A 13352-nucleotide genomic window follows, 5' to 3' on the forward strand; every position below is an offset into this window, starting at 1 on the left:
GGACCTAGAGATTGTAATGTGAAGGGCAGAATTAGGGGGATGCTGACTTTTGACTGTCATCTATACCCTTAATTCCCTAGAAGTTCCCCTGACCAATACATTGGTTCTACTTGCTTCTGGAGTCTCAATTACCTGAGCCCATCACAGTCTAAGCACATGAAAGCAGTTTTCTTTAATTCAACAGTGGTTTTGGAGAGCTTTTTATCTTCTTCCTACAGGGAAAGAGTTTGTCAGAGCCTCTCTTGAACAGGTCCACCATTGGAAGTAATTCTCCCAGTTATTGTTTAATTTTAGAGCTGTTTTTCTAATTATGTGTGTAAATAAGCTAATTTAGGTATTTCAGAGGTATTTCATTTTGGTCATTGTAGTTTGGTGTCTTCACGGGTTAAGACTATTTCTCTAGATATTGACAGGAGATGGCCCCATAAGTATTACATAGGAATCCAACTGGAGTTTCCATAGGTGGATCTCTCCTTTCAGAAGGAAGATGCGGTTTTTCATAGATAACTGCCCATAAATTAGGTTCTTTTTAAGCTGAAAGGGAAAGATGTTTTGGATCTGGTGTGCTGCCTAACGAGGATTACTCCTCAAGGTGTCATCTGTGAGTTGCTTCTCCCCTGTTAAGCGTCTTGGCAAAACCCATGAATCCTGGGTGCTTAAGGCACTGGGAGAGCAGCCTTTCATGGGGTCCCCTGGGTTAAGCAAGATTCCCCCGTGTTCTTTTTTGAGGATTGCCTATGGGACCATTGCACATCACGAGCAATGAGCTCAAACACTCCTACAAGAACCTAGTTGCCTAAGGTACATTTTGTCCAGGAAGAATAGTGTCCCTTATCTTTGGGATTTATCTTTGTTCTAATTAAAAGCTTTCCATTGGCTTTGGTCACTCAAAAAGGGACTTTAGATATGTCAAATGAACCCAGCTTCCGAGTTTAGCCAGTTTGTTTGTTTTTCTTTAATTACAAACTTTGCTTAAACCACAAAAAATTCACTTCCTCTTTCCAGAGAGAGAAATGATTTCCTTCCCTGACCATAGTGCGAATGAGAGAAAAGGCTATACGAACTCTAACGCATAGTTCAACAAACAACTCTTAACCTCAGAAAAAAGTGAAAATCACAAATCTATAGGACAGGCACAGTAGCTCATGCCTGTAATCCCAACCCTTTGAAAGGATCACTTGAGGCTAAGAATTTGAGACCAGCCTGGGCAACATGGTGAGACCCTGTCTCTACAAAAAATAAATTAGCCAGGCATGGTGGCCCCACACCTATAGTCCCAGCTTCTTGTGAGACTGAGTTGGGAGGATTCCTTGAGCCTAGGAGTTTGAGGCTGCAGTGAGCCATGAGTGCACCATTGCACTCCAACCTGCGCAACAGAGCAAGACCCTGTCTATAAAAAAAAGCAAGATCCTGTCTATAAAAACGAAACAAAACAAAACACAAAATAAAAAAGCAAAATCTGAAAATAGCAGAATCTCTAGAGAACAAAACCCAAAACCTTACCTGAAAAGCAGAGCTTTAATTCCAGCTCTGTTGGGCGTGAAATTAGGTGGCTTGAATAAAGTCTGAATATCAACAAAAATCAGGAAGATTTGAGGTTGAAGAGGAACCTCACCAGAAACTCTTCCTGGCTCTAGTGAGGTGGTGTGGACAAAAGTCATTTGTGCTGATACCAGTGCCCTGATTGTTGTTAGTGAAATGGTGGGGATCACAGGACGCTTGCTTTGGGTACCATCTGGGTAACCAAAATGTCAACCTAAAATAATCAAAAGGGTCAGAATGTAGTTTAAAGTGTTCAAATGCAAAGTGTGAAGATAGCCACCTAGGAAGCACAGATTCCAAAAAATGGAAGTGAGTGTTCTGAAGTGTCGAATTAGTTTATCTTTGGCCAGTGGGAACCTATTTAAGTTGTCTTTTGAATCTTTTGAGCAATCTCAGTAATCTCTGAGAGTCTCCTTGTTGTCTGGCATGACAAAATGTTCTAGGCTCATCCTCTACTTTTTCTTTCTCAGACTTGGAATCAGCCATTTTTTTCTTTTTCTTTTTCTTTTTTTTATTTATTTTCTGAGATGGAGTCTCACTCTGTCACCCAGGCTGGAGTGCAGTGGCAAGATCTTGGCTCACTGCAACCTCTGCCTCCCAGGTTCAAGTGATTCTCCTGCCTCAGCCTCCTGAGTAGCTGGGATTATAGGCACCTGCCACCACGCCTGGCTAATTTTTGCATTTTTAGTAGAGATGGGGTTTCACCTTGTTGGTTAGGCTGGTCTGGAACTCCTGACCTCGTGATCCACCCGCCTCAGCCTCCCAAAGTGCTGGGATTGCAGGCGCATGATTGCTTTGATTTAGAAATCATTAATAGAAACAGCAATATGAAAATTAAGACTCCTTATTGTTCTTAGGTTGATCTTTTCAGAGGATAGAGGTAAGAAATATATATATAATATGTATGTACATATAATACATCATGAATTTATACTGATACATATTCAAATATAGAATAGGACTTTTAACTAAATCTTCTGCATCTTACATTTGTATCTCCTTTCTCTCATGTCAAAAATCCTGGTTTCTGATGGCACCAAGACAATTACTTATTTGCTTAACCTCACAATACACACAACAGTCTCAGAACAACAATACCTACCACTAGTGTCAGTGATTTGATAATTTTAAGATTTATTTGCAGTTCTTTTTGTCCTCAGAGTATATCTCAATAGAAATTTATAGTCAGTTTACAATGTTTCAAAGTCATTTGGAATAGTTCCTCCATATGGTTTTGCCATCCACCTGATACACAGTTGCATTTACTTGATTAATTTTGCTCTCAATTGTTAAGTATCTCATTTTGTTATGTTTAATTTTATTTTGCAGTTATGCAAAATATTTACACTGTACCAAATTCAAATATATATTCAAGGTATATATTCAAGGTATATATATATATATATATTCGAGGTATATATATATATATTCAAGGTATATATATATATATATATATGGTATATTCATAGAAGTATTACTTTGACCCTGTCCCTTCTTCTTTTTTTTCACTCATTCTATTGCCCAGGCTGGAGTGCAGTGGTATGACCTTGGCTCACTGCAGCCTCCTCCTCCTGGGTTCAAGTGATTCTTGTGTCCCAACCTCCTGAGTAGCTGGGCTTACAGGCATGCACCCCATGCCCAGATGGGAAACCCCATCTCTACTAAAAATTTTTGTATTTTTAGTAGAGTTGGGATTTCCCCATGTTGGTCAGGCTGGTCTCGAACTCCTAACCTCAGTTGTTTCACCCACTTCGTCCTCCCAAAGTGCTGGGATTATAGGCATGAGCCACCATGCCTGGCCCTGACCCTTCTATGTAATTCCTTCTTTCATCATAGGTAACCATTTAAAGAACTATATATGTTAAGCCTTCCATCCCTTTAAAAAATTTAAGGACTTATCCGAAGATGACTCCATGGTAATATGGAGATAATTCTCATTTCTTTTTGTAGCTGCATTATACTCCATTGTGTGGCTGTATCCTGATTTATTCTTTGTTGAATCCATTATCTATTATAGATATTTGGATTGCTTCCAAGTTTATTATTATTAATGGTGTTGCAATGCATGGCCTTGTGCATCTTCTTATATTTTTGCCAGTGTATCTTTTGAATAGATTACTCAACATGGGATTGCTGAGTAAATATCTAGCAAGGTATCAGCAAATGTTCCTCTGGAAGAGAGGTGCAATTTTGCATTCCCACCAGCAGATCAAAAGTGCTTGCTTCCCCAGAGTCTGGTCAACTGTGTATGTGATCAAACTTTTGGATTTTTCCCATCCAATGATAAATGAGAACCAGAATCTCAGAGAAGTGTAAAAGTATACTTCTCTTATTATTAGCACTGTTGAGCTTTTTGTAGGTCACTGGAATTTGCTTATCAATTGTTTCTTAGCTTTGTCTGGCAATAGAGTGTCATAAGTTTTTTCTTCTCAAATTCTAAAAGCTCTGTTTACGTGAAGAATATTCGCTCTGCGTAATGTAAGTGGCACATATTTTCCCTGGTTTGTCATTTGTCCCCTTTTTACATTACTTATGATGCTTCTCACATACAAAGGTTTCTAACTTTATTTTTTACATCATCAATTTTGTCAGTTCTTTCTCTTTTTACTTCTGGATTTTGAGTCATGATTGGGAACATTTTTCCAAGTGTCATGTAATAAAGCAATTCACTCATGTTTCATGTAGTATTTGTATGGTTTCGTTTTATCACATTCCTGATACACTTGGAATTTATCTTGTTTTAAGGTCTGAGAAACGGATCCGTTTCCCCCTTTTAAAGTATAGCTATCTATCTGTTAATAGTTATCCTAATACTACTCACTTAAATGTTCTTTTCCTCACTAATTTGAGATGCTGACTTTATTACATGTTAAAGTTTCATATGCAGTTGTATTCATTGCAGGGTTTTCTGTTCTACTGAAGGTATCACTAAGGGTTATGACTAAAGTTTGAATTCTAGTTAAATGAATAAGCAGGTCCTTATTCATTTAACAGGTCTGTGTTGCCCAGAGCACAGGAGAAGTGATATAGAATTGTATTAGCCATTGTCTCTGCAAGACAAAAGACATGAAACATTTTGGATGTTTAATGAATAGTTACATGAGTGACTCAATTAAAAAAGTAAATTAGTAAATGATCAAAGAAATACACTTGAGATATATATTTGGAACAGGACAAAGTTTCTATGAAATAGCAATTAGTGACAATGCAGTAGTGAACAGTATAACAGAGAGAAAATAATGGTATTTATAATCTATCTGCTTAGAAAAAGAATAACTTTGTTGCATATGTTAAAATGTGAAACTCTGAGAACTTGTGTATAAATCTTAAAATACACTCAGATAATTTCATTATATTGAAAATTCTTACTACTGTATTGAAAATAAACCAATGATGAATCCTTTAGTGAAGATAATCTTTTTTTTTCAATTGTGAATAATTGTAATTTAAATGAGATGTTTTCTTGGTTCAAATTTTGTGTGTAATATTTTTTAATAGTGAGGCACATTGATGTGTTTTGAAAACAGAGTGTAACAAGAACAGTGACCATTTCTCCCTTGAGAATGAAACTAATGACATAAAAAATAATTAATCTAGGTTTTCATTACACTGGGAAGACAATTCGTAGACACCATTGTCCAGAAATCTTTGACAAAACGCCTAATTAGTGTTCTCATCTAGCTTGGAAGTAAGAGCCAGAACTCTGAAGTTATCACCCTGACTTTTGAAGGATTGTACACGTAATTCAACATAGCTATATGTGAAGAGCTCTTTACACATCTCCGCCTTTCTTTTGTAGTTCGACATACAGCACTGCAAAGTAAGTTAATTAATAGTTTTGTAAATAAATTACTTTAGGAGGTACACAGGGAAATTAAAGAAGAGGCGGGAAAGGTAGGAAAAGCATTAAGCGAGAAGGAAAATTGACAAGATTGAGAAAGGAACTTCTCCATCTGGCTAAAGATTCAGGGCTCAAAATTCCCTTTCCAGCCATGACTGGAGTGTGTGGAAGGAAATGACAGCTAGTCCTCATTAAGCACCTGGGGAACAGAAAGGCTCTTTCTATGGTGTTAACTTTGCAGTAGTTCTCTGGGTTTTCTTGCTTTAGGATGTTATAATCAAGACGTATTGAAAGTGTAGCTTCCCTTTTTATAATCTTGCGATTCTGAGAACCAGCAGTACGAAATGTAGAGAGCAGTGAGATGAAAAATAGCTTGGGAAGAGCAGCCTACTTTATTTTCTCTTAAAGCTTGAAAATATTTTTGTTTTATTGAGAGGCCAAGGTTTGAATTGGCCCAATTAATATTCATGTGGTTTTACCACCCTTACTAAGTATACTTAACCTCTCCATTGGACATTTTCCATCTCTTTATTTATTATTACTATTATTATTATTATTATTTTTAACTTGAACTAGCCCTTAGTTTCACAACATTGGCTGCCCTCCCTAGGGGCATGAAAGTTACCTGAATGAAGTTTAACTCTAAAACATACAGTAAACCTTTTAAATTTGGTCACACTTGCCTCTGAGCCACTGTTAATATAACTAAATGGATGCCAAAGTTATTGTGAAAAACATTTTTTCCCTATTCTTTTAATCCTCTTATGTCAAATGGATAAGTGAATTTGTAGAGTATCATCATTCAGATTTGTCCTTGTTCTTCCTGCAGTTTTAACTGTAATCTCAACCTCAGAAAATGAAAAACTTCTTCTAACATCTTTGCAAACATTTCTCTTGTCTATGAAAAATTTTATGGCAAAATATGAGGGAATTATATGGCTTATGGACCCAGTAAAGGTTTGTGCTGAATGTCAGTTGAGGTGCATGGCAGAGGGGCCAAGTGAAGGCAAAGAAAGCAGGTGGGGAAATAGAAAACATTTTTAGTACCTGGTACAACTTAAATTTGCTACAATAGCTTTGTAAGACCCCATTGTGGGAAGGTGCTCTGGTGAGGCTTTTTCTGCATCTGGGAATTTTACCATGAATTTCAGGTCTCAACTAGGAAAAAATCTTCACTCAACTTGGTATTCTGGACTTTTCAGGTGTTGTGTCTTTTTGACAGCAAGAGAATAGGATATTTTCATTTATCGGCTCCCAGAAAAGTAAACATTGTTATTTTGAAGGGGTATGTGTTACAGGAGCATCTCACTATGTGCTTCCCCTTCTGATGTATTTTAATTCATTTAAAGATAAGCTTAAAAAACAAATATGAGGGACAGTTTTAAGGGGTGATGATTTTGAAAGTAAAAAGCCCTAAGACTGGGTGTGGTGATGATTTTAAAAAATTCTTTTATTCACTTACTATGCAGACAACTATTCAACACCTGTTCTATGCCAGGCGCTGTGTTAGCTACTGGAAATGAAACAATGGCTAATATAGTTATAGTTCCTGCCTTTTACAAGGCTTGGTATCTAACAAGGAAGTGAGATAATTAAACAAATAACGTAAGAGTACATACATTTTGTGATAGATAATCATGTAGTTTATCATTCAAACTGGGACCTGAAGATGAAAGGGGAACTCTTAATAATTACCCTGGGCCAAGAGGTTTAAACCGAGATCACCCTGGGCAAAAGGAGATGCTTCTGACCTTAGGGTTAAGAGATCCAGAGATGGTTACAGGACTGTGTATAAGGATCACTTAATCCAGTCTGTATGTGGTGATGGTGGGAGAAAGATTTTTAGGAGGAAATTATGTTGTTACTCATGGGACTGCCTCTTCAGGTAGGTTCTCTCCTGTGGCTCTCTAATGACTGCCTGCACCTCTGGAAGCCAAATGCTTTATATTTTTATGACCAGGTGGGAGAAAGGAGTCTGCTACCCCAACAGCTCAACCCAAGACTTAGATTTGAGTCTCATTGGCCTGATGGACTCATGTGCCCATCTCTGAACCAATCACTGTGGACCCGGGAATGGACTATGGAGACTGGCCTATCCTTATAAGAGGTGAATTCAGGATAGTGTTAGGGAGGGGAATGGGTTAATAATAAAGCAGTTGGCAGATACTATTTAGCCCAGGGCCTGGTGACTAGGCTGGTTCTCTTCTTCCTAATCGGAGGCCTCTACCACAAACATGCTCTGCCAGATCATCAATCAGGCCACGGCATCCGAGCTTGATCCCCCTCTTTGTATTTATTGGAGCTGGAGATACAGGAGCGGCACTGTATCTTCTGCATCTGCCATTGATGAATCCAGATGTTAGTTGGGACAGAAAGAATAACCCAGAACCCTGGAACAAACTGGGTCCCAATGATCAATATGAGTTCTACTCAGTGAATGTGGATTACAGTGAACTGAAGAAAGAAGGTCCAGATTTCTAAATGAAATGTTTCACTATAAAGCTGCTTTAGAATGAAGATTTTCCAGAAGCCATCTGCACAATTTTCCGCTTAATATATTTCTCCTCTAAATGCATGAAATAATGTTGATGTAACCTACTGGAGATTATACTGATTAATAAATAACTGAAACTTGAAAAAATAATAAAGCAGTTCTTTTTTTTTTCTTTTAAACGGAGTCTTGCTCTGTCGTCCAGACTCACGGCAACCTCCACCTCCCGGGTTCAAGCGATTCTCCTGCCTCAACCTCATGACTAGCTGGGACTACAGGGACATGCCACCATGCCTGGCTAATTTTTTGTAATTTTAGTAGAGATGGGGTTTCACTGTGTTAGCCAGGATGGTCTCGATCTCCTGACCTTGCGATCCGCCCGTCTTGGCCTCCCAAAGTGCTGGGATAAAGCAGTTTTTATATATAGCACTTATTATATGCTAGGCATTGTTCTATGAGTTTAATGTGTTGTATTTTTAATTCCCCTAAAAACGCTTTGAGCTAGAAATTATTAATGTCCTCATTTTACAGCTAAAGGGACTGAGGCACAGGGAGGTTAAGGAACTTTCCTGATGTCCCACATCTGGTAAGTGATTAAGCCAGAATTCCAACAAAGGCAACTAGCCCTTATCCATTACACTCTACCACCCGGACATCCTGTACAGCAGGAACTCGGTCTGATTGAATTGAAGAGTGTTAAGGTGAATGGTGAGAAATACTGCTCTCCAGTAATGGTTGGTTTGCCTTCCTACATCAGAAAAAAACAATTATATCATGTTTAAAAACACTAATAGCTGCTTTGTTGAGAGATACTTTACATACCATACAATTCACCCATTTAAAGTATACAGTTTCGTGGTTTTTAGTTACAGAATCCATGACTAATCTTTTTGTTGTTGTTGTTGTTACAGAGTTGGGAAATCTGTAACAACCCAATCAATTTTAGGACATTTTCATCCCCCTGAAAACAAACCATTAACAGTCACTCTCATTTTCTCCACCCCTTCCAGCCCTAGGCATCCATGAATCTACTTTCTTTCTCTGAAGATTTGCCTATTCTAAATATTTCATGTAAGTGAAATCATATAGTATGTGGTCTTTTGTGACTGGCTTCTTTTTCAATGCTTACTCATGTTGTAGAATGTATCAGTATTTCATTCATTTTTATGGCCTAATAATGTGGCATTGTATGGATATATCACGTTTTATTTATCCACTCATCAATTGTTGGATATTTAGGTTGATTCTAGTGTGTGGCTATTATGACTAATACTACTATAAACATTCATTTATAAATTGTTTAGGTATATACCTAGGAATAGAATTGCTGAGTCGTATGGTAACTCAGAGGAACTACCAAATCTTTTTCCATAGTGGCTGCATCATTTTAAATTGCCGCCAGCAATGTATGAGAGTCCCAATTTCTCCACGTCCTTTTTGAATACTTGTTATCTGTCTTTTTAAAAAATGTATATTATTAGCACCTAGTAGGTGTGACATTGTATTTTATCATGGTTTTGATTTGCATTTTCCTGATGACTAATGATGTTGAACATGATTTAATGTGCTTATTGTTCATTTGTATATCTAGTTTGGAGAACTGTCTGTTCAGATATTTTGCTCATTTTCAATTGGGTTGTCTTTTCATTACTGAGTTGAAATAGTTCTCTATCTATTCTGGATATACATGCCTCATCAGATATACAATTTGCAAATATTTTATCCCATTCTGTGGGCTGTTCTTGAACTTTCTATGTGATATCCTTTTCAGTACAAAAGTTTTTAATTTTAATGGTTTTCAACTTTTCAATATTTTTCTTATTTTTGATTGTGCTTTTGGTTTCATATCTGAGCAATCATTGCTAAATTCAAAGTCATAAAGATTTATAGTTATGTTTCCTTCAGAAGTTTTACAGTTAGCTCTTACATTTAGGTTTTAGATTCATTTTAAGCTAATATTTGTATATGGTGTGAGTTAGTGGTCCAACTTGCTTTTACACATGGATATCCAGTTGTCCCAACACCATTTATTTAAAAAATTACTCCTTCTCCATTGAAATATCTTGGCACTCTTGCTGAAAATCAATTGATCATATACACAATGGTTTATTTTTGGACTTTCAATTCTGTTTTATTAATCTACATATCTTTCCTATACCAGTACCATATTTTCTTGGTTACTGTAGCTTTGTAGTAAATTTTGAAATCAGGAAGTGTGAGCCCTCCTACTTTGTCTTTTTCAACATTGTTTTAAATATTCCGGATTAATTAAATTTTCATTGGAATTTTGGGATCAGCTTGTCAATTTCTGTGAAGAAGCTAGCTGTGACATTGATAGGGGTTGTGATAAATCTATACATCAATTTGAGAAGTATTGCCATCTTAACAATATTGTTATCTTCCAGTCCATGAACATGGGATATCTTTCTGTTTACTTGGGTATTCTTTAATTTATTTAAATAAGGTTTTTTAGTTTTCAGAGCATAAGGTTTGCATTTCTTTTGTTAATTGCACTCCTAAGTATTTTTTAATGCTATTACAAATGGAATTGTTTTCCTAATTTTATTTTTGGAATGCTTATTATAAGCATATAGAAATTCAGTTGACTTTAGTAATGGTCTTGTATTCTGCAACTTGCCAAACTCATTCATAAGTTCTAATATTGTTTTTAGTGGATTCCTTAGGATTTTCAGTATATGTGATCTTGTCATCTGCAAATAGAGATAGCTATACTTTTTCTTTTTCAATCTGGATGCCTTTTATTTTATTACGTTGCATAACTGCTCTAACTAGAGCTGCTAGTGCTAGTTTTCTTTTCTGTGATGTCTTCATTTGGTTTCAGTATCAGAATAATACTGGCCTCATGTCTTCATTTGGTTTCAGTATCAGAATAATACTGGCCTCATTGAATCAGTTGGGAAGGTTTCCCCTTGCTTCTGTGTTTTGGAAGAGTTTATAAATAATTATTTATCACTTCTTTTATCACTTTTTTTTTACTTATTTTTTTGAGACAGAGTTTTGCTCTGTCATCCAGGGTGGAGTGCAGTGTTGTGATCTTGGCTCACTGCAACCTCTGCCTGCTGGGTTCAAGTGATTCTCCTGTCTCAGCCTCCTAAGCTGCTGGAATTACAGGCATGCACCACCATGCCAGATAATTTTTATATTTTTAGTACAGAGGGTGTTTCACCATATTGGCCAGGCTGGTCTTAAACTCCTGACCTCAGGCGATCTGCCTGTCTTGGCCTCCCAAAGTGCTGGGATTACAGGTATGAGCCACCGCACCTGGCCTAATTCTCACTTAAATGCTTGGTAGAGTTCACCAGTAAAGTCATCTGGGCCTAGTAATGCAATTTCTTTACTTGTTATAGGTCTATTCAAATTTATATTCCTTCTTAGGTCAGTTTTGTTAGTTTGTGTCTTTGTGGAAGTTCTTATATTTCATCTAAAGTATTTAATTTGTTGGCATGCAGTTGTTCATGATATTCCCCTATAATCTTATTTATTTCAGTAGAACTGTCCCTGCTTCATTTTTAATTTTAGCAATTTGAGTTTCCTCTTTTTTGCTTGGTCGGTCTAACTAAATATTTGCCAGATTTCTTATTCTTTTCAAAGATCCAGTTTTTGATTCTGTTGATTTTATTCATTATTTTTCCTAGCCTCTATACAGTAGTTTATTCTCTAATCCTTATTGTTTTCTTCCTTTGCTTGCTTTTTGTTTAGTTTGCTCTTCTTTTTCTAGTGCCTTTAGGAGGTATGTTAATGACTTGAGATATTTCTCATTTTTTAACATAAGCATTTTCAGTTATCAAATTTCATCTAAGCACTGCTTTAGCTACATCCCATAAGCTTTGGTATGTTGTGTTTTTATTTTATTTATCTGAGAATATTTTCAAATTTCACTTCTGATTTCTTCTTTGACTGATTGGTTATTTAGTATTGTGCTGTTTAATTTTCACAAATTTGTAAATTTTTCAAATTTTTTTTGTTATCAATGTCTAATTTTACTACATTTTGGTTGGCAAACATACTTTGCATGATTTCAATTCTTTTAAATTTATTCAGGCTATTTTGTGACTTAGCATATAGTCTGTTAATGAAAATACCAAACTCTCTAAAATATTTTAAAGAAGTTTATTCTGAGCCAATATGAATGATTGCAGTCTGGGGAAACACAGTCTTAAAAAGTCCTGAGAAAATGCACCCAAGGTAGTCAGATTACAGTTTGGTTTCATACATTTCAAGGAGGTAGGATGTATTAGTCTGTTTTCACACTGCTATAAAGAAATGCCTGAGACTGGGTAATTTATAAAGAAAAGAAGTTTAATTGACTTGGTTCCACATGGCTGGGGAGGCCTCAGGAAACTTACAATCATGCCAAAAAGGGAAGCAGGCACATCTTACATGCCTGCAGGCGAGAAAGATCAAGAGTGAGCGAAGGGGGAAGAGCCCCTTATAAAACCATCAGATCTCATGAGAACTCACTCACTATCATCAACAGGATGGAGGAAACCACTCCCATGATCCAATCACCTCCTACCAGGTTTCTCCCTTAACACATGAGGTTTATGGGGATTACAATTTGAGATGAGATTTGGGTGGGGACACAAAGTCAAACCATGTCATTGGAGTTATAAGTAAAGACATAAATCAATACATGAACGGTATATAGAGAGTCAGGCTGAAAAGGTGGGATATCTGAAAGCAGGGGACTTATTACAGGTTGTAGGTGGATTCAGAGAATCTTAAATTTCCAGTGGGTTAAAGAGTAAGGCTCAGTCTCTAACTTGGTGTGATTTAACCCTTGCCTTTCATGGCCTTCGGTCTTCTTTATAATTTGGTATTTTATTGCCACAGCGAGTCTGTTTTGTCAATCTTACGATCTTTCTTTTACACTAATGCTGGTCAATTGTGTCTGAACTCCAAAAGGGAGGGGGTACTATGAGATGTGTCTGCCCTCCCTTCCTCTCATGTCTGGGAACTCAGTGTTTAAGGTTTCTCTGTGGTCCCCTTGGCCAAGAGGGAGTCTGTTCAGTTGGTAGGGGGATTATAATTTTATTTTTAGTTTGCAGGTCTATCCTGGAGAATGTCCCCGTGCACTTGAGAATAAGTGTATTTTGCGGTTTTGGGATGGACCGTTCTATAAATGTCTGTCAGATCTAGTTGGTTTAGAGTGCATTCAAGTCCTCTATTTTCTTATTTATTATCTGTCTAGTACAGTAGTCCTCTCCTATCCATGGTTTTCCTTTCCAGGATCTTAATACATGAGGTCAGCCATGGTCTGAAAATATCAGATGGAAAATTCCAGAAATAAACAATTCAGTAAGTTTTAAATTGTGTACTCTTCTGAGTAGATGGTGAAACCTTGTGCTCACTATGTCCTGCCTGGGATGTGAATCATTCCCTTGCCTATATACTACCTGACTGTTAGTCACTTAGCAGCTGTCTTGTCCATCAGATCAACTGTTTCTGTGCTGCAGT

At 36.9% G+C, this 13352-nt stretch overlaps 1 pseudogene; it reads left to right on the forward strand.

The window, feature by feature from the left end:
* Positions 1–7617: 7617 nt before the first annotated feature.
* LOC115893144 lies at positions 7618–7864 on the forward strand (annotated as a pseudogene).
* Positions 7865–13352: the final 5488 nt, after the last annotated feature.

The sequence above is a fragment of the Rhinopithecus roxellana genome, chromosome 14, assembly GCF_007565055.1.
Source record: "Rhinopithecus roxellana isolate Shanxi Qingling chromosome 14, ASM756505v1, whole genome shotgun sequence".
Classification (NCBI taxonomy): Eukaryota; Metazoa; Chordata; class Mammalia; order Primates; family Cercopithecidae; genus Rhinopithecus; species Rhinopithecus roxellana.